We start from the raw sequence: 23,864 nt of genomic DNA, 5'->3' as shown, positions 1-23,864 counted from the left end.
TGTTAGTCTGCGTCACCGACAGGGGGTGCAAAGTGACGCAAAACAATAATGGAATGGGGGGACACGGGACATGGATAAAGGATGAAAACTAATGAAATTAAATAAAAGCAAGGGCCTGGATGAAGGGAGGAGCAGAGGGAAAGGGCAATGGGGAGCTGGGAGGGTTAATGAAAATATAATTACAATTGGGGCCGATAATAAGGTCGAATTAGATCGTTTAAAAACGTTTTGATGTTATTGTACTTGAACTTTGCAATACCACCAAACATCCAGGAGATGGAGCATGGAAAGCCGTGGCGCTGGCGTTAATCTGGGTCACCAACAGGGGGTGCAAAGTGACGCCGAACAATAAAGGTAAAGATTGTGTTCGTTTAAACAGGGTTAATGCATTAAAGATATATTAAAGGAAGACGGGCAGCAGGTGAGTGGGGGATGAGGAATAAGTAAATAAAAGGATGACAGGGAAGGGGGGCACGGGACATATAACAAAAAATACCAAATAATAACAGTGGGTGCAGTGGAAGATCATATTAATATAATATTGTTATTAATAATAATATACATATATATATATATGAAAAATAAAAAATAGGGGGACGTAGGGGGGGGCCTGGGGCTGGGGTGGGGGGGCAGAATGAACACACATACATGTTATGAAAAATAAAAAATGGGGGGACGGAGGGGGGGCCCTGGGGCTAGGGTGGGGGGGGGGCAAGAGTAAAAACACACACACATGATGATCATCATTTAGGCCAAACGGGGCTGTGGAGGAAAGCCTAAAGATCCACCTTCTCTCAGCAGCTCTCCACTGGACCAGGGACCAACCGACATTGGTCTCTAGACCGGACAATGAAAAGTCGTTGATATGATGTGAGATGAAGTGAGTATACAGCCGTTTATCGTTTGTTCCTTTCTGAATATGGTAAATGTGTTGGTATAACCTCTGTTTAATAGTAGCTCCCGTTTCGCCCACATAGATGATCCTGCATAGTTTGCACTGGATGGCGTAGACGACATTGCAGGAGAGTAGTGTGAAGGTCTGCGAGATGGGGGCACCGGCTCGACAGTTGAAGATGTACTTCAGGTTAGTAAAATAGGGGTCGAAGGTTGTGCGTATTGCCTTGTTGAGTGCCGTATGGACTAGCATGTCCTGCAGATTTTTATTACGGCGGTATGACATTAAAATTTTAAAAGAAGCGAGTGGGGCGGTTTGAGGTTTGGCAGAATTAAAATGTTGTTTTATAGCTTGCTTGAGGGGGCCTAGTTGTCGCGAGAATGTTGTAATGAATGGAATTAACCTATGTTCCGTGTTCTTTTTTCCAGGGAGAACGGGCCGGCCTGGCTGGAAGAGGGCGGTCACTTCCCCTTTAATAGTCAGAAGAAAACGTTTGGAATAGCCGCGGGGTCTAAGGGCCTTGAAAAGGGTCCTGGTGGCCTCCTCTACGTGATGAGGTAGAGAGCAGATGCGGTGGAAACTGATTAGTTGTGACTTGATGATGGAGCTGAAAGTATGCCGGGGATGGTAGCTGGTGTTAAATAATAAGGAATGCCTGTCAGTGTCTTTAAAATAAACCTTGGTTGCTAATGTTTTGTGTCCATCCTTCGTCTCTGTGAAAAAAACTATCGTGTCAAGGAAGGGGACCTGCTGAAGATGGAGAGTGTGTTTGAGGTTGATACGGGGGTGGTGTGAGTTGAGGATACGCCTAAAGTGGTTGAATTCCGTTTCGGATTTGTCCAAGAGTCCAAAGATATCATCTAGATAGCGGAAATAAATTAAGGGGCGTGACGCGCATTTAAGAAATGCAGATTCCTCCCAGTCGGCCAGATAAATGTCCGCGTAGGCCGGTGAATATTTCCTCCCCATGGCGCAGCCGCATATTTGTAGAAAGAACGATTTGTCGAATAAAAAGTCGTTAAGGGTAAGAGTGATTTCTAAAAACTTTAAAATAAATGTATCAGGACGAGATGGATCAGGTGACGAAGCCAATGCTTTTTTCACCGTCTCAAGGCCCAGGACAGTGTCGATGTTCGTGTATAAGGAATCTACATCGATTGAAAAGATAAACGTGTTATCGGGGACGTTGAGATTTTTTAACTTGTTAACAAATGTATACGTGTCCTTGAGGTAGCTCGGGTGAGTATGGGATAGGGGGTTTATATAAAAATCTATAAACTCCGCCAAATGGTACGATTCAGAGCCACAGTCACTTACTATGGGGCGTCCCGGAGGGACCACGAATGGAACAGTCCAATTCTCTGGGGGTTTGTGTATTTTGGGGAGAAGGTAGAATAATTAAGACTCTAACCATCGTCTGAGTCTCCAGGTACATGGGCTGCGTGAGAGGGCGATAGTAGATGGGGTCATTAAGTTGACGTGTCGCCTCCAGAATGTAATTCGTTCTATCCTGAATTACAATTTGCCCTCCCTTATCCGCCGGTTTAATAATTATCTCATGGCGAGATTTTAATTTGTTGAGGGCCTGTTGTTGATGGACAGTAATATTGTCCTCCCCTACAGGACGTCGAGGTCGGAGGTCACGGAAGGAACGGAGGTCCTGATCGATGAGCTGGCGTATAGGCTTCGAGATGGATTTCATTGCTGGTTCCCAGATAGACGGTGTAGTCTCAACAGGTCACGGTCTGGGAGTGACGGTGTCGGGATGAAGATGAGGCCTCGTTTGAGGATCTCCTGTTCTGACGGGGACAGATGAAGAGCAGAAAGGTTAGTAACATTAGATACTGAGGACGGAGGGGACGGCGCTGCGCCTGGTGGTCTGGCTATAAATCCAGCTGAGTCAGCCAGTCATCCAGCATTGACTTCGCTGTCTCCGGAGTCCAGTGAATGTTGTCATGGGCGGTCTGGAATTTAAGTGTCGACAGTGTGTTAAGGTAGCCAGCACGTGAGTCAACGTCCTCGATATTATCTCTAATAAAGTAGTTAAAAGCCTTGACACAACGGAGTTGGGTGGCGGATAGTTTAATAGATACCGTTAAGAGGGGAATAGCAATGCGAGCCTGGGGGAATTTTTCTCTGGCTGTCCTAATTAAACGTCGGGTGTCCTTGATTATTGTGATGGCTGTTTGTTCTCTAAGACAGTTGATTTTGCCGATGGATAACAAAATGAGTTTAGTGTCCGGTCTGGGAGATGTGTGTCTCAGATAGCGGCTGTTAGGTGTCTTAATGTAGCTCCTGGAAAGCTGTCTATTTGGATGTCGTCCATTTTTCTTTTTGGAATCCGGGCCAAGTTTGAATCGCCCGTGATAATTATGGGTTTTCTGATAGGGAGGGACCATATAGTGGCTTTGCGGTTCGTAGGGGGGTGTATGCAGGGCTGGTGGTAAGAAGTACTGAGCATAGAGGAAGAGAAAAGGGAAGGAGAAGTCGGGGCTTGGCGACTCGGATCTTCCCCCACTGGGGCAAGGGCAACATCAGCAGGAGTGGTCAGAGGAGGCGTGAGAGGGCAAGGGTGAATCTCAACGCAAACTGTGAGTGGGTCCGATTTCTTAACTGAACCATTATTAATGATGTTTATCTTTTTCATTGTCAGGGAAGGTTCCTCCGCCTGGCCAGGTGGTGGAGAGGTCGGCGCCGGCGAGGAGGACGACGGGCAGAGCCGCCTCCGGGTCGCGTCACCTGTAGGGGAGAGACGGCTGGGTCTAGGGGTTGAGGAAGCGAGAATGGTGACTGGGGGCTCGGGGTCCGGCGTGGGAGATCCAAGGCTCGTCTCCAAGACGCCAGGAGGGTCAATGACTGCCGAGGTGGTCCGCACCGGTGGGACGACCGGAGGCGGACGCGGCCTGGTCACTGGTAAGCGCTGTGGCAGCGGGGGGCGGCTAGGCCGCGGTGGTTGAGGGGCCTAGCCGCTCAACCAGTACAGATGTGGGAGGAAAACAGTGTTGGATTAAAGTCTTTACATTTTTAATCATATACTCCATTGTGTTCTCTTTGATTTGGTTTAAGACCAGATCGTCAGGTGCCGCCGGTTTGATGAATGCTGTAAGTTGAGCTACCTTCCTAGCCATCCCTAATGGTGGGATGCCTGTTCTAATGGATTCTTCTAACATTTCTGTGTGATGAATTGATTGTAGTATTTGAAAATAATGTTTAATTAATTTCGGGTCTAGATCGGTTGAAAGACTCGTCCCGACCGGAGTCAATTTCAAAAGAGAATGTTTCTGTGGGTCTGTGGGGTGAGTAGGCCTACCCAATAGGCTAAACCTATTTCTAAAATCATTAGCCATTTCGTTGGGAGAAAATGTAATGAAAATAAAAAAGGCCCAGGCCTATTTACAAAAACAGGAGGGGGTTTGGGAGTTGGAGTTTAAAAATAACCAACGTAGAAAAAATAAGGAAAAGATAATAGAGAGATGTAAAATCAACTAAACTAAATAAGGTTAAAACCATAGCTTGCAAAAAATGGAGATTAAAACAATAGATGTAGTTATAACCATATGATAAACAAAGAATGTAAAATAATAACGGCAAAATAGAAGACTGTTGATCCGGTCAGCTGGTGCAATGTCTTTTAGCTAGGAGGCATGGTTAGCTTAGCAAGGAAGCAGGATAACGTTGATTCCCCCAATCGGTTCAGTCGAGTGGTTTTTAGCTGGGAGGTAGGCTGTGCTTGGGTTAGGAGACAGGGTGTCGTTGATCCGCCCGATGGGGTTGTAGAATATCCCAAAACTGTTACAGTCCAAAGTTAAAAAAAGATGAACACGTAGATGTCTCTGTACTCACCAGCCAAAAAAGGGGGGGCCATTTGAAGGAGATTCGATTAAAACCAAAGGGAATAAGGTAATTTCCACAGGTGGTAAAAAAGAATAAAGTTTATTCGCTCCAAAATGCAGGTCAACTAAGTTAAGACAAACTTTGTTTAAAAGTAAGTTGAAAAAAACAAAGTAAAAGAAGTAAAATACATCCAAATTAGAAACTCCAAAGTTGCTAAAAAAAGGGTTAGGGTTAGGTTCAAAAGCAAAGGTCGGCGCGCCACATGCGGCGCCGCTGGGTGCACGGGCCATCATCACACAACTAACCTTTATCTCCAACCCAACCCCACACTATGAGATGATGTCCTGGAGGTATGCTACGGAGAGGCCTCCGTATCTGAGCCCCTCAGTGGTGGAGCAGCCGAACGAGGCTTCCCGGCAAGCCTCCTGGCGGTGCTGGCACGTCTAGAAAACATGCGTGCGTGTGCCATCGGCGTGACGCCGTCCGCGGGCGGGTCAAGGGTCACACGGGACCTTCTGGCGGTATGGGCGTGTCCAGGATGGCGCTGTCAGCCGGAGGGTTGAAGGTCTGCCGGGCGCGGTCGGAGCCAATGGGGCTGCCGACAGGGACAGCGTCCCGACGAGCGTTGGTCTGGGCAGACCCACTGGGGGATGTCATGCCGGGAGACGCAGGAGCTGGCTGAAGGGGCGTGGCGAGGGTCCGGCGCCGTGGCAGGGCGGAAGCGCTGGTCTGGGCAAACACATGGGGAGGTGTCGTACCGGGAGACGCAGGAGCTGGCGGAGGGGGCGTGGCGAGGGTCCGGAGCCAAGGCAGGACGGAGGTAGGTGTCGTTCTCTGCGGCAGGGGCGCGGCCGGAGGGGGTCTCAAGACTGCAGGGAGAGGGGGGAGAAGAGGGAGAGGGGGGGAGGAAGTGGGGAGGAACAGAGAGGAGAAGAGGGAATAGCAGCTGTTCTGGGACGGAGAGCGGTCCTTGCGGTCATCGCTGTCCGGGGCCCCGGGGTCCGGGGAGGGAGGCGGCAGGTCGGAGGAGGGCAGGGAGCCGTCCCGCAGGGCGTCCGCGGGGTCCGGGGCATCAAGCTCACGCCTGAGCTCGGAGCGGAGGGCGTCCAGCGTGTCCTGGCGGAGGCGGTGGCCGTACTGGCGAGCGGCCCAGGAGGCAGCCACATCAAAGTTGCGGCGCCAGGCAGGGTCCGCAAGGCAGGAGAGGTCGCTCACCTTCTGGGCCACCGTAGCCCTGTAGTGGTCCCGCAGGAGGATGGTGGTGGTGTGTCCCCAGTCGCGAGCGTTGCCATCAAGAAAGGCAAGGGTCGCGGCGTTGGGGACAGCAGGGCGGATGGAGGCCGTCAAGGAGGCGTTAAGCCTGGCGATGATGGGGAGAGGGTCCGGGCCGGAGGCGTTGTCCAGGTGGTGGGCCGCCTTGATGGCCGCGAAGATAAGGCGGTTCTTCAGCGCGAAGTCCGGGTCATCGGAACGCGGGGCGTCCGGAGCTAGGGGTCTGGAGCGCGCGGCAGACGTCTCCGGAGGTCTGGGATGTGGTGGAGGGCGGGGTCGGGCACGGGGCCTAGGACCCGGTCTGGAGGGCACCTGGGGGCGTGGTCGTGGAGGGCCGGTAGGTAGGCCTCGGTCACGGGCGTCGGGGCGGAAGTTCTGGCACGCGTTAGCTTCGTGGTAGCTGCGCTCATCTCGTCGTGGCGAAAACGCGGACCGGTAGGCCTGAGGCAGGAAAGCTGGGGGATACGAGGCCGACTCGAAGGGAGACGGGTCCCGGGCGGGTCGTGAGCGGGCTTCCCAGTCACGTGGAGGGGGGTCGCGGGGAACCCAGTCGTGCCCGTAAGGGTCCGCGAATGACGCGTAAGTGCGTCTCATGGTATGCGGGGGTCTAAAGGGTAGACTAACCAGAGGGGGGATATCCGATGGGTCCCGGGGTCTATGGTGGCGTCTTCCGTGCTGGACCAGGGTCCAGTCGTCGCGCTGGCTCGGAGCAGGCATCATCAACCGTAGGTTGCGTGAAAGGCGAATGGCGAAAGGTTAAAAACTAATAAAAACACGAGTGGTCCGGTAAAAAGTCTGGTTTTATTTGGGTTTAATTACCGTTTATGTAGGTACGACGTTTCGTCACAATAGTGACTTCATCAGGTACAACAGAGCAAAAGCTAACCGTGAAAAATGTCCATACAATTACAAAAAACGAGCCGCGGTAACAGTGACAGTAGTAGACGCGTACACACACACGTTCCACTGAGAAACGTGTCGGGTGAGGGAGAGTAGCCGTGGACTCCGCACGACCCTGAGCCAATCAGAGTCATGCAGGGGAGGCGGGACTCTGCGTGTAACATGCGCAGAAGCGCCGAAGGCAACCCGGGAGGCAGAGGGGCCAATCAGGTGCAAGGCTGAGTAAACAATTTCAAATTTGCGAAGATTGTATCAAAGGTCACGAATGTATCAAAATAGAGAGGCCGTCTCCCAGATGAGGGGGGGGGCAATCAGGTGTCAGGTCAGGTAAACACCGTTCGAATTTGAAAAATGTGTCAAGCGTCATAGCTAGTGACGGTCTCCCGGAGACGGGGGGACCAATCACAAGCCAGGACGGGTAAACAACACTGAGCCGTGACAATGGGTGATCCCTGCCAGCAGAGGACGCCAAAAAAGCCGATACCTAGTGGCAGTCGGGACACAAGGGGAAACACACAAAAAGCGAACCAAATGTAAACGAACGTACCAACAGGACATAAACGAATACATTGGACGGGGCAGGTGAATAAATAACAATAAACAAAATAAAACGCATTAAAATGAGGGGACAAAGGGGCAAATAAACAAAGAAAAAGAATAGAATAACGCGAAAGCGTCACAATACGAATGTGTAACGCGTCACGATTCTAAAATGGCGGCCCGGAAGTGGGGGAGCCAATCAAACGCCAGAGCAGAAAGACAAGCCAGAACGGCTGCAATCAAACCCAGTGGACAGCAGAGGACGCCAAACAAACCGGTACCAGGTAGCAGTCGGAATACATGGGGAACTACAAACAGAGTGAACGGGACAGATGAAATAATGCAAACAAACGTACCAAGAGGACATAAACGAATGCATTAAGCGGGGCAGATGAATAAAAACAATAGACACAATACAATAAGGGGATAAATGAAAAATAATAAACGGATAAATGAATAGATTAATCAATAGAAACTAATGGAAACAACCGAGAGGCAGACACACACACACACACACACACGCACGAGCGGTGCTGGGTCAGGCCAAACGGGGGGGACCTGAGAACGGTGGTGAGGGGGACCAGAAGAGGGTTAGGGTTAGGGTCAGGGTCAGGGTCCGGGTCAGGGTTAGGGTCAGTCGCTAAGGGTGGTCAGTGGGACCCGACACGTGTCACCTCATCTCTGAGTCGAGTGGTGGTTTCTAAATGCTTTTAAGCTGACTTTCCCGCTGTGTGTGTGTGTGTGTGTGTGTATGTGTGTTCATGTCTGTGTGTGGGTTTGCTTGTGGGTGTGTCTGTTCATCCATGGCTTTGTGTCGGGGTAAACCCTGACACGCTTGTCCACGGTGAACGAGTCTGCACAGCTCCTGACGTGTTGGAGGACTATTGATGTGAACCGTTCCAGCCCCTCATGCTCGTATTCCTCCCATCCGGTGTCATGGAGACTGATCTGCAGTGGCGTGGGGTCTGCTGGCCAGGTTTTGGCATTCCAAGTGGTGATGGGAGTACTTTTCCTGATGGGGCTGTACACTGGAATCAGAAGGATGGACACATGGTCTGACTGGCCTAGGTGAGCCAGCGGTCTAGCTATGTTGGCTAGTTTAATGTTGGTATAAACCTTGTCCAGTGTCTTCACTCCCCTCGTGGCACATTTAACGTGCTGGTAGAATTTCTGAAGTACTACCTTTAGATTGGCGTGAATGAAGTCCCCGGCGATGATGCGGACTGCCTCAGGGTCCGTGCTCTGATGACGTCATGTAGCTGAGCCAGTGCTATGTTAGCATCAGCGTCGGGAGGTTTGTAAACAGCTGTGATCAGCATGGCATTGAATTCCCTCGGGAGGTATGTAGGCCGACATTTAACTGTGATATATTCCAACTCTGGGGAACAGTGGGTACTCAAAGTTCTAGTGTTGGAGCTCCAGCTGTCTTTAGTGAAAATGAGTAGGCCGCCACCACCTTGTTTCCCACTAGCCTTGATTCTATCAGCTCTGTGAGCTGCACGTCCATCCAATGCTAACGCAGAGTCGGCAATGGACGCCAGGAGCCAGGTTTCCGTGAAAATGAGCACAAAGCTTGCCTTCACGATGTTGTTAGTTACAACCCACAGTCTCAGTTTGTCCGTCTTGTTAGCGATTGAGCTAACGCTTGAGAGGAAAATACTTGGCAAAGCCGGTTTGTCCGGGCATGTCTTCATCCTCGCTAACAGTCCTCCCATGCGGCCCCCGTCGTTGCTTACGATCCCCTCGCTGTCGCTTGCGCTTCAGATCCGGGACCGTGAACCGTCTGTCTCCCGGTGTCCGGGCGATGTCTTCGGGTACTCCGTGTTCACCTAGGTATTCAGCTGAGATGTTACTCTCGCTGTGTGTACCGATCCCTAGCAAGTCGTGTCTGCTGTAGGCTGTGTGTGCACAGCAAATGTCTACTGGTACTAAAACTAAAACTGAGACAAACATAAAACCGTACATAAATAAACCAGACAAGGCACCATCCGGAGGAGCTCCAAGCCGCGTGTCTCTGTGTGCCGCCATCTTGCACATACTTCCTATGAGCTGTGTTCGTAATCTGTGTATAAAGACAAGAGATAGTGATGGATAGAGGATATCTCTCAGATAGCACTTGTTATGCTACCATTACGTCTGCACATTATTATGGCTCCTATTGCACTCCTACCATCCCTGGAGAGGGATCCCTCTTCTGGGTTCCTTCTCCAGCTTCCCTGATATTGGGGGGGGGTTCCCTGCCCTTTGGGGGGCTAGGGTCAAGAAGGGGCCTGTGAAGCCCTTCAGATCTCTGGTCAAGGGCATTCTAAACTGTTTGACCTGATGGGGATGTGGTGTTTCAAGGCTGCTCGGACGGCCGGGGAGTTTCCACCTCAGAGCCATCCCACCAAATACAGACATGTTGCCATGGAGAATATATTGTGAAATACACTCAATAATTATTCTGACGACATGGAAAAAAAACACAAGACTACACACACACACACACACACACACACACACACACACACACACACACACACACACACACACACACACACACACACACACACACACACACACAGACCACCGATAACAAGGGGTTATCAAAGAGTTTAGCGTCCTGGGGCTCTACGTATCTCGAGACGCAACGGTTCAAAGGAGGAAATGAAGATCTCAAGGTAAAAAAGTTTCTTCATTACTATTACCACATAAGCCTGCAAGCCTGCAAGTATCCATCACAGCTTGCACAACAGCAAAGATGTTTGTGTGTGTGTGTGTGTGTGTGTTTGTGTGCGTGTGTGTGTCAACATTAACTTTTTATGAGGCCTTTTCCCTCGGATAAGTACATTAACCTTTTACTTGTCAAAGCACAAAAGTCACTTTTAGGAGTAAAAATGTGTCATCTTACAATTCAAAAAAAGTTCATGTTGTTCGCGAACGCAGAATGCGGAATTCAAAAGAACCAACAGTTGCAATCCTTTACACCATGTCAACCACATCACTCCTCTCAATCACACCACCTCTGAGCAATGTTTAAATCCTCACTTCTTCTCAATAGACTTAGCATCTTTAAACTGTTCAGGAAGTCCCATAGACCAGTCACCCTTCATGGAGACACAGCTGGGTCCAGGGGAGTCTGCTCTCTCCTGCTGCTCTGGGCTTCACCACAACACAGCTGTTACTCAGACTAATGATGGAGTCATGATATACATCCAAACAGTGTCAACATGGAAATATTTTGGCAAGACTTTACAATAAGGTACGCAAAAACATGGGTAGTTACTGAGGGACGAATGAGTAACGAATGATGAACGACCAGGGCCCTAACTGGAGCCCTAACGGGGCCCAAAGTAACAGTTATTCATTTTTGAGCCGGGTTAGGGGTGGGCGTGGGTGGGGCGCAGTGTGTGTGGTGGCGACCTGATATGTCAGGTGAACACACAGTTCACACACAGTTTTTCTAGAACTGACCACTAGGGGTGTACTCCGAGAAATATGTACACTCATAGATACACACACACACACACACACACACTTTAAATCCGGTGGAACCTACCCGACGAGGACCTATATGGATTTTGAGGGGTACAATGCCAAGCATGTTAGAATTGTGTTTTCTTTCATTTGCAATGCTTGTGCCTCTGGGGACCTGGACTCAGGTCCTCACCGCACACGAGTTTCCCACGGGTTTGGTGTGCAATCAGGTTCAAGTTCCCACCAAGTAGCCAAACAGATACACCCACACACCCACACATAGACCACAGATAACAAGGGGTTATCAAAGGGTTTAGCGTCCTGTAGCTCTACGTATCTGGAGATGCAGCGGTGCAAAGGAGGAAATGAAGATCTGAAGATAAATAAGTTTCTTCATTACTATTACCATAGAAGCCTGCAAGTCTGCAAGTGTACATAACAGCTTGCAAAACAGCAAAGGTGTGTGTGTGTGTGTGTGTGTGTGTGTGTGTGTGTGTGTGTGTGTGTGTGTGTGTGTGTGTGTGTGTGTGTGTGTGTGTGTGTGTCTGTGTGTGTGTGTGTGTGTGTGTGTGTGTGTGTGTGTGTGTGTGTGTGTGTTTGTGTGCATGTGTGTGTGTCAACATTTAGTTTTTTAGGAGGCCATTTCCCTCGCATAAGTACAATTACCTTTTACTTGTCAAGGCACAAAAATCACTTTTACGAGGAAAAATTTGTCATCTTACAATTCAATAATTGTTCATGTTTGCGAACGGAGAATGCAGAATTCAGATGAACCAACAGTTGCAATCATTCACACCATGTCAACCGCATCACTAAAACAGCCATATCCCTCCTCTCAATCACACCACCTCTGAGCAATGTTTAAATCCTCACTTCTTCTCAATAGACTTTCCATCTTTAAACTGTTCAGGAAGTCCCATAGACCAGTCACCCTTCATGGAGACACAGCTGGGTCCAGGGGAGTCTGCTCTCTCCTGCTGCTCTGGGCGTCACCACAACACAGCTGTTACTCAGACTAATGATGAAGTCATGATCCTCATCCTCATCCTCATCGTCATCCGCTTATCCGGGGTCGGGTCGCGGGGGGAGCAGCTCAAGCAGGGGGCCCCAGACTTCCCTTTCCCGGGCCACATTGACCAGCTCTGACGGGGGGATCCCGAGGCGTTCCCAGGCCAGTGTTGAGATATAATCTCTCCACCTAGTCCTGGGTCTTCCCCGAGGTCTCCTCCCCACTGGACGTGCCTGAAACACCTCCCAAGGAAGGCGCCCAGTGGGCATCCTTACCAGATGCCCGAACCACCTCAGCTGACTCCTTTCTAAGTAAAGGAGCAGCGGCTCTAATCCGAGTTCCTCACGGATGGCTGAGCTTCTCACCCTATCCCTAAGGGAGACGCCAGCCACCCTTCTGAGAAAACTCATCTCGGCCGCTTGTACCCGCGATCTCGTCCTTTCGGTCATCACCCAGCCCTCATGACCATAGGTGAGGATAGGAACGAAGATCGACCGGTAGATCGAGAGCTTTGCCTTGCGGCTCAGCTCTCTTTTCGTTACAACGGTGCGGTAAAGCGAACGCAATACCGCCCCCGCTGCTCCGATTCTCCGGCCAATCTCACGCTCCATAGTACCCTCACTCGCGAACAAGACCCCGAGGTACTTGAACTCCTTCACCTGGGCTAAGGACTCATTTCCTACCCGGAGTAAGCAATCCACCGGTTTCCTGCTAAGAGTCATGGCCTCAGATTTAGCGGTGCTGATCCTCATCCCAGCCGCTTCACACTCGGCCGCCAGCCGATCCAGTGAGTGCTGAAGGTCACAGGCCGATGATCCAATGAGGACCACATCATCTGCAAAAAGCAGTGACGAGATCCTCAGACCACCGAACTGCAACCCCTCCCCACCACGACTACGCCTCGATATCCTGTCCATGTATATCACAAACAGGATTGGTGACAAGGCGCAGCCCTGGCGGAGACCAGCACCCACTGAGAACGAAACTGACTGGCTGCCGAGAACACGAACACAGCTCTCGCTTTGGGAGTACAAAGATTGGATGGCTCTGAGGATAGACCCCCTTACCCCATACTCCCGCAGCACCTCCCACAGTTTCTCCCGGGGGACCCGGTCATACGCCTTCTCCAGATCCACAAAACACATGTAGACCGGATGGGCATACTCCCAGGCCCCCTCCAGGATCCTTGCGAGAGTGAAGAGCTGGTCCGTAGTTCCACGTCCGGGGCGAAAACCGCATTGTTCCTCTTCAATCTGAGGTTCGACGATCGGCCGAACCCTCCTTTCCAGCACCTTGGAGTAGACTTTACCAGGGAGGCTGAGAAGTGTGATACCCCGGTAATTGGCACACACTCTCTGGTCCCCCTTTTTGAACAGGGGAACCACCACCCCGGCTTGCCACTCCTTTGGCACTGTACCCGACTCCCACGCGATGTTGAATAGGCGTGTCAACCATGACAGCCCCTCAACACCCAGAGCCTTTAGCATTTCTGGCTGGATCTCATCAATCCCTGGGGCTTTGCCACTGCGGAGATGTTTGACTACCTCAGTGACCTCCACCAGGGAAATTGACGACGAAACACCATCAACCTCGAGCTCTGCCTCCAACATAGAGGGCGTGTTATTCGGATTCAGGAGTTCCTCAAAGTGTTCCTTCCAACGTCCGACGACCTCCTCAGTTGAGGTCAACAGAGTCCCATCCTTACTGTACACAGCTTGGATGGTTCCCCGTTTCCCCCTCCTGAGGTGCCGGATAGTCTTCCAGAAACACTTTGGTGCCGACCGAAAGTCCTTCTCCATGGCCTCTCCGAACTTCTCCCACACCCGCTGCTTAGCCTCCGACACGGCAGCCGCTGCAGCCCTTCGAGCCTGTCGGTACCCTGCAACCGAGTCAGGAGTCCTCCAGGATATCATATCCCGGAAGGCCTCCTTCTTCAGTCGGACGGCTTCCCTGACCACCGGTGTCCACCACGGTGTCCGAGGGTTACCGCCCCTTGAGGAGCCTAAGACCCTGAGGCCACAGCTAGCCACCGCAGCTTCAGCAATGGAGGCTTTGAACACCGCCCACTCCGGCTCAATGCCCCCAACCTCCACAGGAATGCCAGAAAAGCTCCGCCGGAGGTGTGAGTTGAAGATACCTAGGACGGGGGCCTCCTCCAGACGTTCCCAGTTCACCCGCACTACTCGTTTGGGCTTACCAGGTCTATCCGGAAATTTCCCCCATTCCCTGATCCAACTCACAACCAGATGGTGGTCGGTTGACAGTTCCGCCCCTCTCTTTACCCGAGTGTCCAAAACATGCGGCCTCAGATCAGATGACACGATCACGAAATCGATCATCGATCTTCGGCCTAGGGTACTCTGGTACCATGAAGTCATGATATACATCCTAACAGTGTCACAAACATAGAAACGTTTTGGTAAGACTTTACAATAAGGTACGTAAAAACGTGGGTAGTTAATGAGGAACGACTGAGGAACGAATGAGGAACGACCAGGGCCCTAACTGGGGCCCTAACGGCGCCCTAAGTGGCGGTTACTCAGTAACTACTGAGGAGTTACTGGTAAACAGACTAGGGGATACTGTATTCGTTACTGAGTAACGAATGATGAACAAATGGGGCCCTAACTAGGCCCCTAAGTGACAGTTATTCAGTAACTACTGAGGAGTTATGAATCATTCTTTACTTATTCGTTCCACAGTAACTACCCAATTTTTTGCGTACCTTGTTTTAAAGTGTTACCCACACACACACACGCACACACGCAGACACACACACACACACACACACACACACACACACACACACACACACACACACACACACACACACACACACACACACACACACACACACACACACACACACACACACACAGGAGTCAATGAGTGAAGTTCAACATACACATGGTTTGCGTGGATGTTAATTCCCTGTGAGCAGAAGAGATAGGCTTCACAGAAATGATACGAATCAGAGTTAACATCAAGTACTGGAACAACCCGTACTGCTTTTAGACCATACACACAATGTCTCTCTCTCTCACACTCACTCACTCAATGACAAAGTTGTGATAGAAAAGTTGAAAAGCTGTCTGCTATATGTTTTATCTTTATATTAAATTCAAAAAAATATCTTGTGGTTTGTGTGTGTTTGTGTTTGCATGCGTCCGTGAGTCAAATGAAGGCATCTGATAAAAGTAGAAGAAAAACACTGTCACTTGAGGATTGGTCAGAATTAAAACATGTGATGTGTTTTTTCAGCTGATATAGCAGAGCTGACTCCTGAGAGCAGACATATTGGAAGCTGTCAGGGAGGAACCCTGGTAACCATCTCTGAACCGGACCCTGGACTCTCTGAGGAACCTGAGGACATGCCTTTGGACCGGGAGGAGACCGGGAAGAGAAGATTTGGTAGGTGCCCTTTTGAGAGGATTTAAAATAAATAATTCAGTAAAAGAAAAGTGTTTTCAACTGCATACATTTAAAATGTACTTTTAGAAAACGTTTTTAGCCAAAGGGTCCGACCTGATGAACCAGTGACCGTATATATTTATTCTAAATAAAGATGTGTGCGTTTGAGACAAAAAGCCCACGTTAACCTAACTTGACTTGTGATTATGCCCATGAGTAACGGACTATTGATAGGCATCTCAAGTATACGGGGAACAGAGTGCAGAGTAACTTTAGGGAGCAGAACACAAGTTTAGTTTTCTCAAGACTTATTATTAATGGTAGTACCACGTGACATTAGAGTGACAATGGTTAATTTAATCAAGAATTATGTGTTTTAATAATGGCTTTTCATTTAACTGAAGTGATATCAGGTGTACTTATGAATTTAACATAATTCTATAAAATTTGTCATTAATATGAACATATCTTAAATTATCCCACAATACATGTCCTTGTGTTTTCTGCGTGGGCCGATGTGAAAGACCCTGGCAACACGCAGGCCACATGTTGTCCCCCCTCCATTACTGTGTGTATACGTATGTAATTCTGTGTGCATTACTGTATAACTATGTGCACGTATATGTCAATAATGAGGGAATAATAACATGTATGCTAGAGACCAGTACTTGCTCTGCTTAAGTGTGTTCTAAACACGAGAGCCACAGTACCAGTCATCACTTACTGAGGTGTTCTCAGTAGAGGTCTTCAGGTGTTTCTTCAAGACGGGGAGGGATTCTGCAGACCGTAGGGAGTCTGGACTGTGAATGACAGCCACGCAGTATGAATATATCAGTGTGTACATTACTCTGTGTGTCCGTGTGCGTGTGCTTGAGTGCGTTCGTGAGTCTGTGGGCAGTAGAAGAAAAACATTTCCTTACACTGATGATATCAGAGTGCAAGCTGATAATTGGTCAGAATGAAAACAAGTGACGTTTTTTTTTCAGCTGGTAGAGCAAAGAAGAAGGCTAAATCCAGACGCCGTGGAAGCCGTCAGAGAGTAACAAAGGTCACCATCTCTGAACCGGAGCCTGGACTCTCTGAGGAACCTGTGGACACGTCTTTGGACCGGGAGGAGACCAGGAAGAGAAGATTTGGTAGGTGCCCCTTTATAGAGAATTTAAAAGAAATAATCCAGTCCAAAACAATGATCCAAAAAAGTATGATTTCCTCCAAATACATTTAAGGGTTTTTTAGCCGAAGTGACCGTGTGTGTGTGTGTGTGTGTGTGTGTGTGTGTGTGTGTGTGTGTGTGTGTGTGTGTGTGTGTGTGTGTGTGTGTGTGTGTGTGTGTGTGTGTGTGTCTGTGTGTGTGTGTGTGTGTGTGTGCGTGTGTGTGTGTGTGTGTGTGTCCTACTCCTGAACAGCTCTATGGTTTCACATTACTGTCATTGTGAGCATCGGACTGCTGAGTATTCTCCTCATCTACCTGCGCTTCAGTGAGTCTAAATCCTATCCTCCTGAATAGAATTACAATACAGTAATCATATAATTGATTGTATTAAAAGCAATGATAATGTTAAATATTTTTTTTTTTAGATTTAGTGATAATAATAGGGTTACCACACATACACCACACGCACACCCATAAACACTGCATACACACACACAAACAATCCACACACACGTGCACAAACACACACGCACATGCATACACACTGCACACACGGGCGTGCTGATGCAGGCGTTTCAAGACAAGGGCAGCGCAGGACACCGCCTACACACACACCACACACACATGCACACACACACGCACACACATGCACGTGCATACACACACTGCACACACGCGGATGCAGATGTTTCAAGACAACGGCAAGATTGAGATAACAGCCCCGCCGTCGACACACTCTCCCACCTGAGCCTTATGTCCATCAAAGACACTTTTTTGCAAAACGTTATTTTTCTTTAAACATTATCCACCTCCTTGAGCCTCCAGAAATGTCTTGAGATATTGAAATCCCCCCTCCCCCCTCCCCCCTTCCGACTGTTTTAGTTGTTTTATTTTTCTTATGTTTTATGTGTAGGCTATGTGTGACTGTAGGCTACTGCTGCTTGTCTTGGCTAGATCACTTGAAGAGATGTTTAATCTCAATGACGCATTCTTCTGTTAACAAAAAAAACCCATCTCTCACGTCAGGTAGCCAATCTGTAATCTTGCCTTCACAACCCCCCCCCCCCCCTCACCCTCCCCCTCCCCCACAAGCCTGTGCTTTAGTTCACTATAGTTAAGTAGGTTGCTGCCTTAGCTGTTGTAACATGAAAATTTTTCAGCTGTTTGTTATTATTATTTCCAACTAACCAATAGTAGTTGCCATGCTTTTTTTTTTAGTATCAATGCACTTTGAGCCCTGAATAACAGTAAAAGCTATTGAATGATTGATTTGCATTCATAGTCTACAACACTTTCCATTAAACAAATGCCCCTGTAACCCAACAGTTAGCTGAACATTATATGGCCGCATCCTTCCACTCCCTGTTTTCTCACCCTGTTTAAACAGGAAATCAACTGCATTTGTCCCAGTGTTTGTGCTATGGGAAATTAAAGGTCCCATGGCATGCTACTTCATGGATGCTTTAATATAGGTATTAGTGGGCCCCAGGGCTGTAGTGGTCAAATTAGAGGTGGGTAAACTATGAATTTTTTGATCAGACCGACCTCGACACAACGCAACGCAACGCAAAGTGTTGCGACTCTATAAGGCTAGCCTGGCTATATTCCATTATGTTATCAATTAAAGTCATATTAAATCAATCAATGACAGTCAATGAATGTGTTTGTAGATTATTCAAGTTATTCAAATTTCAACAGTAAAGAAAAGTATGTGTAGATTAAGAACTATCTATCTAATGGCATGTGTGTATGTTTGTGCATTAGTATGCATGCTTTTCACAGTAGTGCCCAGAGGGCCTCCTTGTCCTCCACGTCAGGTCCTGCCTTGCAGGGGCGTGTTCTGGAGTTCATGGCTCCCCTGTGCTTCACAAGCCAGGACTTCACATACGTGTTGGATTGAACTTTGTGGTGGCTGAGTGGTGGGCCACAGTTGAATAAACATCAAGGACGACACTGTGACCAAGTGCAGACTGCATCTCAGGGGGCACACTATGATGTTCATTAAGCTGAACCCCCTCTCACACTCAGCAGTAATAACTGGAATGAGATGGTCGATATTCAGGAGTGGTGCAAGGATTTCTGGAATGATGCTTGAGTTATCCTTAAAATCCCTATAGCCTTCAAGAATTTTTCTGTCATCAAGTCTGAACCTTTGGGCAAGTTGTTTCAACTTGGATTCCCCATACTGCTCCTCTAGGGAACAGGCCAGTTTGCTGGGAAAATAACTTTAAAGAAAATAAATAATAAAATACAAATATTTATAATATATAAAATACAAATATTTATAAATATTTTTATTTTTATTGGTTAACCGCCAACCGCCCGAATTTAATTAAAATATATTTTTTTGTCGCGTCATCCGCCTGATCCACGGTTCAGCCGCGGAGTCCACGGCTGCAACCGCCAACCTCGCATCTCCAAAATGAGGCTTTAACATAGCGACCAAGCTATAGCGAAGTTGATACGCCGAAACCGGAGTTTAATATGGACAGTAAAACTCTGACTGACGTTCACTAATTTTGACGTGGGCAGTACACGGATAGCATGACTACGCATTGGCCAATCTGAATGCTCGTAGTCACTTAATAGTTCGTCAAGTAAAATTGATTTATAAATCACAAAAACAACTCATGTGAATTGATCAGACATGGGGGACTCGAGTCACATGACTTGACTCGAGTCAGACTCGAGTCGCAAATTTGAGGACTTGAGACTTGCTTGACTAACACTGATAAAAGACTCGACTTGACTTTGACTTGGTCTTCATGGCTTGAGACTTGACTTAGACTTGACACAGATGACTCGAAATGACTTTTTTAAAGTTAGATTAAAGGTTGGATATGGGATTTGCGATACGCCAGATGAAAATACGCGACTCAAATGGTCCTACCCCCCTCTCCTTCAACGCTGACTCTGACTCCACCCATTCCAAGTACATGGACGCGCAATCACACACGAGCGCGAATGCAGATGCGCGAGAGTGAGCCAGGCTAGCTAAGTTGGAGTTTAGGGTTGTATTCTAGTGCTAGGTCCAAATGTGGATTAGCTAGTAAACTAGCTCCAGTAGCTACCGCAGGATAACAACAAACAGAAGCTTGCTCTGGGTCACGAGCTTTGAGTACGTGCACGTGCACGAAGAGGTCACGCGCGGGGAGCGGGGGTAGGGGAGTGCAGTACGACCGTTTGATTGACGTACTGTCCAATGCCACTCGGTGGTTCTGAAAATCATTGGCTGGAGTTTTTCGAGCCCTGCCCGTTCCACAGATGATTAACTTGTTTAATTTTCATGTCAGTAGGCTACTTCTAACTCAGTGGTTGTAAGTGTCTTTTTGTTCAAGGTGGAGGTAAGAGTTATGGCAGTCCCTGCATCAAGAACACCTGTTGAACGTGTGTTCAGCCATGGTGGGGTGATAATGTGACCGCATCATTCAGAACTCAGTGACAAAGTAGTCAAATTATTTTTTTTGCAAATGCAATGCATTGTAAGTCGATGTATGTTGCGAGGCAGCAAGATTGCTATCAGCTTTCAGGCTTGTGTATTACTATTTCCCCTTCCTACAGTATGTGTGATATTACTTTTAAAATGTGTTGCAAATAATATTCTACAACATGTAGGGAGATTGATGATTGACTTGAAATGTTCTCGTATACAGCTACCTAGAGGTTCTATTTGATTCTGTTCACAGGTTGGAGGTAATGATCATAAAAACATTTTCAAACTATGTACATAATGGTTTTGGAATGTTTTGAATAGTTTGAGTTATTGTTATTGTTAAGACATTGTTATTGTTAATGTTGAAATAAAACTCAACTTATGAACCACTCTCTTAACCGATTTTTAAATGTGGAAACTGGGTTAGATCATCAGATTTTTGTATGACTTGAATTGTGACTTGCTTGACCTGAGCAATGACTTGACTTGTGACTTGCTTGATTCTCACCACAGTGACTTGGGACTTGCTTGAGACTTGAAGGTTATGACTTGAGACTTGCTTGTGACTTGCACATGGATGACTTACCCCCACCTCTGGAATTGATCATCTTCAGTCTTACTTTGTACTTGAGGCCTTTTTCGGGCATCTGTTGGAGTGGGAGCACTCTCTTCAAAAATCGCCTGATATCCATGGCTAATTAATGACAGGTAGGCAGGCATGATAATCCACAACGCGCAGGGCCATGTGTTTACATACTTCCTGTTTACATATTTTCCGGGATCCTGATTGGTGTCGCTGCCGCAGCCGCAAGGCACTGATTGGAGGGTCACAGACCATAATAGCATAGGCCTACAGCGCAGATAAATGATTCAGATTACAGCGTTTAGTTGTTCAACAATATGAAACCTTGTCTTAGGTGTTTTAAAATTATGCTGAATTTATTTCCGATTATTCCAACGGAAGAATACAAGGCACAGGGAACTTTGAGGTGCGTAATCGCTATTTAGACGTGCGTAAACGCTATTTCCTAAATTCCAGAGGTGCGTAAACGGCGTTTACGTGCGTTTACCCTCCACTACAGCCCTGGTGGGCCCCAAACACAGTATTTGAAGATGTTCCTGAAATTCAGCCGTGGTGCAGAATTACAGCCACTACGGGCAGTCGCACATTGAGCTTCCCCAAATGTGCCGTTTCTGTGTCAGTAGCTTTAATGCAAATGAGGAGGAGAGATGCGGGACAAGAAGGAGGGTGGGGGTGTGGCCCTGAGCAGCTTGAGGCCACGGTACCATGCGCTCTGCTTACAGTGGATGTATCACAATGGCGAGGCATACAACAATCAATCCCTTTCTCCTCAATGTCATGGTTCATGTACTTCAGGGAGTCAAAGCCAAAGTTCCTTTCCCCCAATTCCTTCTCAACCATGGCGGAGATAACCCCAACTACAGTCTGGTTGTGGAATTACTAGGGACGTCAAAGAACCGACGTTTTATGCGCCATAGCATCAAAGCAGAACAGTTATCCAAACTACAAAGCACCACACATGTGGCGCACGCATGGTCGTAGCTCATTGTCTGATTGGCAGGCCGAATTTTCTGGGCGGGCCAGTCAGAGAAAGGGGAGGTAACTTGGCCCCTTATGACGCCATATGGGGCCACATTACAAATCAGCGCCCCTTAGCTTCCATTTTTTTTATAGGCGAGCAGGATACCTAGTGCTCGTTTCACACCGAACGCAAGTTCGGTGTGACCCTATATTCCCCTGGAGAGGGGAATATATGATGCATCGTTGCAGTAACATTTAAGATGATGGCGATGAGTTCTGCCCGTTCTGCCTCCGTGCTGTCTGCGGTCAAACAAAAACAAACTACAGTGTCAGCGGCCGCACTTATCCCGCCTCTTGCGAACTTCGACCATGCGTCCAATCCCGCCCTTTGCAAGCCCACCCCCCTAGATTCTGCTGATGTCTGAACGACATCGATGTCCGCATATAAAGCATCAAGTGTGAAAAACCCTCAGGGTCGAATCTTCTGATATACAAATACGGCAAACTTAAAAATATTATGCTTGCTTCATGGAGTTAGGAGAAAATTATTATGCTTGCTTCGTTACGTTATAGGTGAACCAATATATTATACGTTGTAACATTATAGGCAATTATTTTTTTTTATATTTAATTATATTACATTATGCGCTCAGAAATTAAATACAATATCGACCGGGGTTTCCATATTATAGCTATGGGTTTAAAAATTACTAGAGGTTGAGCGCAGGCAACGCACACACGGACACTCTAGTCTTACTTCTATATAATAGCAGGCCTGTCGCGCCAGTTACTCAAGTTGGTCAGTGTGCACGTGCCAAGCAGCCTGCAGCTCTCACACACACACAGCACACGCAAACGCATACATACACCGCAAGCACGCACATACACACCGCATCCACACACACCGAACAAACACACCACACACATACGCAGCTGTGCACAAACATACACGGAATCACACACACACGCACGCACACACACCACTAGCCAATACAAAGGCAGCAACACAGTCGCCCAGGTAAGAGGTTATGTTTTAACCGTAACGGCTCCGCCATCGACACACGCGCAGGTAAGAACACACACGCACGCGCACACACCGCAGCGACACTCGCCCAGGTAACACGTTATGTTTTCAAACATAACGGCTCCGTCATCGACACACGCGCCCAGGTAAGACCACACACGCACAAACCGCGACTCGCACAGGTTAGACGTTATGTTTTTAAACATCTTACTGCTATAGAATAGCAGGCCTGTCGCACAGGTGAAGGTGCGTCCACACCAAACGCGAAGGGGCGACATGACTCCATACAAATTCAACGTAGAGACTCGATCAAAGGCCGGGCCTTTGATCGAGCGTTTGTGTTATTTTTGTCTCATTGCTTTATTGGGCTAATCTGAGGAGAAATCTATGCCATAAACAGAAATATTATAGGCCTTTATTACACGGGTCTTCTCAATGCCGTGGAACGCTCCGTTCACTTGCATGGGTAGTAGTCCGGTAACTTGTCAACCCCAGCGGCAGACTATTTCACTGCTGATCAACACTACGAATGCTGGTAACGAATAAATTGTGAAAAGACACACCATGTGAAGTTATTTTCCAAATAAGATTTGAAAAACTTTGGAAGTTTATTTACAACAGTATTTACATGGTTTCGGAGTAGTACACTTTGACATTTGAATACAGTTCAGCGAGAAAGGCGACGAAGAATAAGAATGGGGCGTTCCAGTCTGCGTGAACGGGAACCCCCACCACACGAGAACGCCCATTTGTGTCTGCAGTGGGATGATATTGAAATATTTGAACTTCACCGCGACATTCGTGTGATGACAGCCAATCAGCATTCAACGGCTACTGAGTGACATAACGTAACAGCCAAACAGCTTTCAACAGCGTGGCTACTGAGGGACGTAACGTAACAGCAAATCAGCGTTCTACAGCGTGGCCACTGAGTGACGTAACGTAACAGCCAATCAGCTTTCAACCGGCCAACCGTTCCCTGCAGTGCCGTCCGGGTGAACCGCAGCATGGAGGAGAAGGGATTGTTGCCGTTTTCACTCCCGGAGCTCTATCTATAATAGTTTATAATATGATATAAATGTAATATATAATATTACGGCCAGAAGCTGTGTGAGCCTCCGGACGGCCGTAGCGCGTCGGGATTGGGCTTCGAGGGGTTTGTTTACTGGCGTTGCCAGGGTTACCGGTCTAGTGTTTTCCAACGGTTTATCTGCGGTGGTATCTAATAAATCGCGGTCTAATCAATACTTCATTCACTGCCTCTTCCGTGGTCATTACGATATTATGAATCGACTGCGTCTGGTTCTCCGCCGTCCCTCCCTCTTCCACAACAGGTAAAGACATGCTACGGTGGTTATCTCGGCCGTGGTTGACAATGAATTGGCGTGAAGCTC

At 48.1% G+C, this 23,864-nt stretch overlaps 1 long non-coding RNA gene across 1 annotated transcript; it reads left to right on the top strand.

Moving 5' to 3' along the window:
• Positions 1–645: 645 nt before the first annotated feature.
• LOC115556676 (uncharacterized) lies at positions 646–1,587 on the top strand. Its single transcript, XR_003979115.1, has 2 exons — positions 646–1,084; positions 1,324–1,587. It is a non-coding gene; the product is annotated as an uncharacterized LOC115556676 (long non-coding RNA).
• The last annotated feature ends 22,277 nt before the right edge of the window (positions 1,588–23,864 follow it).

The sequence above is a fragment of the Gadus morhua genome, chromosome 13, assembly GCF_902167405.1.
Source record: "Gadus morhua chromosome 13, gadMor3.0, whole genome shotgun sequence".
Classification (NCBI taxonomy): Eukaryota; Metazoa; Chordata; class Actinopteri; order Gadiformes; family Gadidae; genus Gadus; species Gadus morhua.
This window is presented reverse-complemented; position numbering and strand designations above follow the sequence as displayed.